General features: G+C 52.9%; 1 protein-coding gene across 3 annotated transcripts in view; it reads left to right on the forward strand.

Moving 5' to 3' along the window:
• The first annotated feature begins 1433 nt into the window (after positions 1–1433).
• The window catches only part of LOC126572292 (acyl-CoA Delta-9 desaturase-like), a 13139-nt gene continuing 9022 nt past the window's right edge, over positions 1434–5550 (forward strand). Inside the window, exons 1-2 of one of the 3 annotated variants that reach the window (XM_050231493.1) lie at positions 1434–1583; positions 4714–4944. The gene's annotated coding sequence lies outside the window, so the exon portion shown is untranslated. Of the gene's footprint in view, positions 1584–4038; positions 4144–4713; positions 4945–5550 lie in introns of those variants that run through there. The other 2 variants (XM_050231495.1, XM_050231496.1) reach the window with 2 other exon arrangements.

Here is a 5550-nt window from a genome sequence, read left to right on the forward strand (position 1 = left end):
GCCCGCACTGTTGACATTCGTAAAGAGTGTTTTCAGGTATGGCACTAATGCGTTTTGGTTTTACGGTAAACAGGGGACCATCGACTGGGACATCAAAGCTAGAGCGAGCGCATTCCGAGGTGCCAAAAGTGGCTGACCTTTGAGGATGGATGGCACCGGTCCCCACCTACCCAATCCTTTGCCTCCGCCTCTGCCTCGCATGGTCAAGGTGAGCGGAGGGCAGGACGCTGATAACGACCGCAACCAATCCAGGCCATCGCCATCCATTGTGGAGCGTCTCGCACAAGGTCCAGCGTTCTTTGGCGTGCGTGATAACCAGTGCTTGGCAAGTGCGTGCCGCGATCTCCAGCGACTGCGTGACGGCTAACGAATGCAGCGATAAGAAATTAACAATTCCAATGCTGTCCCCCGCAAGAGGTGGAAAAGTTCCGTGGCAGCATCCTCAACTCTCCATCGGATTCGACGATGGATGCGCCGAACGTTCGATAGCTAGAAAGGAACACCGACGAGAGTGCCGACGATGGGACCGCGTGTCAATCGCGTGTCGTGCTTTCAAAAGGGGCAAGGTTGCGAGATCGAGCGAGATCGAGACTGGGATTCCGAACCTCCCCCCACCACCGAAAACCCGGAAACATTTGTGAGGCGTTCGATAAAAATCATCGACGTGATCGTGCGTGGTGCTTGGTGGCCGCGACCATCACCAGCGCTAATTACGAATAATTGGTAGCGGCCTTTTGGAATTCGGTGCAAGGTAAAGCGGACCGCTACGGGGGTTCGTCGCCTATCGCCATCGAATGTCTTTTGTTTCAATGGCCACGCACAAGATCAATTCTTATCCACTAGGGCGGTCTGTCTGTGTTTGTGTCACAGTTTAGACAATCTCTCTCTCTCTCTCTCCCTAGCCAACGTACTCCGATTGTCGCTAGTCCATCGCATCGCGTCGTCAGCATAATTGCGTTCCAGTTTCTGTGCCACCCAGAACCCGGCTGCACAATTGTTTACACGGCGATCGGCGAACACAATAGTGACATGACACATTTTTGCCGATCGCCATGCGACAACGCTGCTGGCTCTGCTCAATTATTGGCAAACCTTTGCAGAAAAAGGGCTTCATCGCACCGTGCATGCGTGCGCGTTTGTGTGTGTTTTGTGGCCGCAAACAGTACTGCACAAATGAGCAAATCAAACACAAACCTGGTTCGCGCCGGCAGATTAGAGAGAGAGAGAGAGACGGGGGTTGGACGGGTTGAAGGGTTCTTGGAAACCGATGCGCACCGTTTGCAGAACGTCGTCGACGCGCTGGCGGCGACGATGGGTGGTATGTTTTCATTCCACACCCAACGAGGTCGCGGAGGTCCTCTGTCTGTTCTTGCGTTTGCCCGGAGCCATTTCGCGATCACACGTGAAGCCCTCACTTCGGCTCGAGCGGTGCCTATTTCGCAATTTATCCGCGTGAACCTTTTGAGAAAAAGGGATGCTCTTGGGTTTGTGAGGCCCAGGGCATCTGCGCAGCTTTGCATTTGACCTTCGCGAGCGTGATCCGTACCTTTGTGCTGCGTTTTTAAAGCCTCCTCTTTACCCAGGTGAGGTGGAAGTGGAAAGCCTTGTGCCGCGTGTGGTGTCTGCTGGTGACGATCGGACGGAACGGACGGAACAGTGTGATCGATGCGGATGTTAGATGTGCGCCAAGTGACAGTGGGCGGGTTCTGGTCCGGGGAACGTCTTCGTCCCCGATCAGCTGTCCCCGAAAAGACCGCCATGCTTTGAAAGATGCGTAACGATGAAATATCATTAGTGCCACCTGACTGACGGACTGACGGACTGACGGATTGGCGGACTAGTTGGTGGCACTGGAATGACGCAGATCCACCGCCAGCTGGTGTGGTGATCCCAGGAAGGTGGCAGGCAGGTGGAAAGTGCCGATTTTAATCAAAAACCGTCGAACTGGCGGTCCGAGCGCCACCTGCGTGATCCGTGAAGATTGGATGAAGATTGCATCGATGTGATGACGTGGCGTGGCACATTTGTGTGGAGTAACCGTAGAGGGGGGGGAGCCTACATGTGAACCATTGGTTTGGTGGGAAGGGGTCCGTGCATTGCACTGTCGCAACGCGCGCGCGACGCTCCTATTAACGCGACACATGGAAATTAATGATGAGCTAATGGGTCTCTGTGTGTGCCAGAGGCGCTACCATTGCCGCTTTGTGTGTTGCGCGAACGATCCGCTCGCTCGCGGCCCATATTGTTCTCCGGCGGGTTGTGTCCTCGTGCCGTGCCGTGCCGTGCTGTGCCATGCCGTGTGACACGCTGGTGGCTGCGAAAGGTTTCGAACGATGCATAGAAAAATTGGTCCGCGACAGGTTCTTGAACACCTCCGTCCCCAAAAAAAAAACCACAAAACAATGGAACCCTTCCTCAAACCAAGTTTTCCATTTTGCCCGGCAAAGCATTTGTACGCTACGAACATCTTTCCAAACACGATCGACTGCCATTGTTCTTGTGACGCCATCTTGCTTTGGCCGCTTCGGTGCTCTAGCGACGGATCCCTGCGTAATCCGCTTCCGGTAATCCGGCTCGGTGGCCCACAGTGATATACGCGCGCACGTAATTAAACTCGATTAAATTTAATTTGATCAATCACCATGATGATGACGGTGTGCGGCGTTGGCGTAGCGTTCATTTCGAAGCCACGATTGAGTAATTTTGCCTCCTCCTTCTTGCGGGGCAAAATTGGAAAAACCCTTTCCGCACCTCTTCGGATCCATTAGATTGCATTACAGGTTCGGTACCATGCTCGTTAGTCGTTCTCTTTGCTAACCATATTCTCACTGGTTCAACCGAAATCCCCACCATAAGAACAGAATGGTTCTTTTGAAGCGCACGCAAAGCCTCCTACAGATCGCGTCGGTTTTCATCTTCATGTTTTCATCCGAAGAAGCCATGGATTCGGTTTGCCAACAGGAGGCAATATGGCCGACCGGTGCTTGATGCGGTAGCTAGGAAATGCTCAACATAAAATGGATGTTTTAGGTCAATATTTTCGCTTCACCGCGCCATAATAACTACGGTAGGAATTCAAAATATGCTGTGTTTGCGTTTAGGCTTTTCCGTTGTCTTCAATGCGGATACAATTTAGAGTCCGCGAGCCATTCTCCAGTTGCTGATCAAGCGACTGGATATGGTTACAAGGTTAGCCGATCGGTTTGTCCGAAAATCTAAAAACCGATTTCATACATTTTCCAATGATTCCATTCGGAAAAACACCGATAATCGATCGACCGGCCACTGAGGTGGCTGGCTGGTGGTGGCTACGCGCTCAAGGTCCAATCGAGATGCGTACGTCACGAGCGCTGAATGGGTGGTCTGCATCGTAGCTGGTACCCCATTTGCTCCATTTCACCACATTACGATGATGCGATGGCACGAGATGGATTAAATCGGAGCCGCAGACCCAGCCAAACGCAAGCTAATCTACGAAATCACCCGGCCGAAACTCCGGCTCGGCCGAAGTAAGACCTTGAGCGAGGATTCGTACCCGGTCCGGTCGAACCACTGGCTCGTCCGCCGTAAAAATGGCCGATGATTTTGTATTTCTAAGCCTAACGGAGCGTCACTATGGAATTGTCACAGCACTCCACCGGAAGTCCTTCCTTCCGGTGTTTAGGACGCCGATCGGTCGTAGTTTCGTCTACTAAAGCCTCGGTGTCTAGCGTCAAGACTATGGCGGCTCCAATACTCAAACGGAGCGCTACTATTCTTTCACCACGCACAATGCATTGTTGTGCCTCTCTTGGTCTCGGACCTCAAGGGTTTGCGAGAGCGAGAGACGGAGAGCGCGTCAGACACTAGCAGCAGCAGCAGCAGCCGAGGCAGCAGCCGAAGCAGCATCTGTTGTCTGCCCACCTTGATCACCCGTTTCGATCGCACACTCTCATCAGCTCCGCGCAGCTCTATAGTGTCCCCGCCGGGCGTCTGGCGGTTGGTAGGAGTAGGTATATAAGCCAGCCACCGAACCGGACGGTGGGTTCAGTCGCTGAACTTAGCTTTTCCCATCCTAACGTTTTTGGGGGCTTCTGCGGACGCCTCGCGTCGACCACAACGACGACGGCGACGGTTTCGATTTTTGGGTGAATTTCCAATTTAGTGAGTGGATTACCAGAGAGTGGGAGAGAGGGTGTGTTGTGTTTTGTGATTGTGCTTTTCCTAGTGGTAGTTGGTGCTCCTGCGGTGGGATTTGGGGCACGAGCTACCCTGTCCCTGGCCGTAGCTCAAGCTGTAGCAACTAGCTAAAGCTGGTGGTGTTGCGATCCGAGCGATAGGCTTTTTTTCGGGGGAGCCTGATTGACGAAACGGAGCAAAATTGCGTAACCTGTGATCGAACGATCGAGCTGGGCCCCCGTCATAACTGAGGGTCGGTCCTGCCAAGCTTCGGATACTCGGATACTCGGATTTCATGCTCGTGATTAGGCACCAGCGTGCAGTCGGCGCAGTGAGTGACGTACAGTGGACGTACAGCGGACGATCTTTAGTCCTTTGCTGGCAATCAAACAGACCAGACAGTGCTACCGTGAGAGTGACTGTGTGTTCAAGGAGCAGTATCCTGTACTGGAGAACTCGGCGGGGTGTTAGCACTGTGCAGGGTGGCAAAAAGGGGTGACCAATACTCATCGTACTGTGTGTTCTTGAATTTTCCACATTTTTTTTTCCGAGCAGTAAAAGTGGCAGTGTTTAGGATAGAAGGATGAAAACAGTTGATTGAAACGTATACCAATCCGAGATTGCATCTGCATCAAGTGACAAGCGGAAGCGAGAAGCAGGCGCAGAACGAAACGTCAATTCGGAGCGTCAATCGCATCGAAGTGTAGCGCCGACCAGCCTTCCGCTACCTCAGTGAAAGTGTAATAATAGTGTAGTGCCGCCAGTGATCCAGTGAAGTGAGAAAAGGTGAGCAAAACCTGGGGCCGCGCGTTATTAGTTGTTATTAGTTCCTTAACTTAAACGCCAACAAAAAAAAACACTAGCCCAAGAGCCACTAGCGTGGTGTGCACGGCCGATGGTGCACGTGGCCGCTGCTGAGGGCTCTCAATGACAGTAACCACCGTTGTGCGCTGCTCGCGGTGATTTACTCCCAATGGCTTTCGCCCTGGGTAATGGATCGAGAATTACATATTTGCATCGGCGGTATTAATCGTTTAATTGTCTGGGCCAGCCACGAGGTGTTCGGTCGGTCGCCGGTTGTGACCGTGAGGCGGCAACCCACGAGGCTGCACACCTTGTAGTGAGCACTGTGTGCGCCGAAGCGGTACGTGTGTTCGGAGGCTGGTAATTTATCAGAAGGTTTAGCCATCCCCCCTGCCTTCCCACCAAGCGAATGGTCATCTATCCTTGGCCTAAGCGAGCAGGGGCGAGTGAGAACAAACGAGGAACAGCAGCTGCAGCACCAGCAACACTAGCACAGGGATCCCAGGGAGTGTATCGATCGACTCCGGGTGAAAAGTCAAACCAGTTATCCGACGTATCAGAGGCGTGTCCGGCCATTGATACGCTCGC

Source organism: Anopheles aquasalis, chromosome 2 (genome assembly GCF_943734665.1).
Source record: "Anopheles aquasalis chromosome 2, idAnoAquaMG_Q_19, whole genome shotgun sequence".
Classification (NCBI taxonomy): domain Eukaryota; kingdom Metazoa; phylum Arthropoda; class Insecta; order Diptera; family Culicidae; genus Anopheles; species Anopheles aquasalis.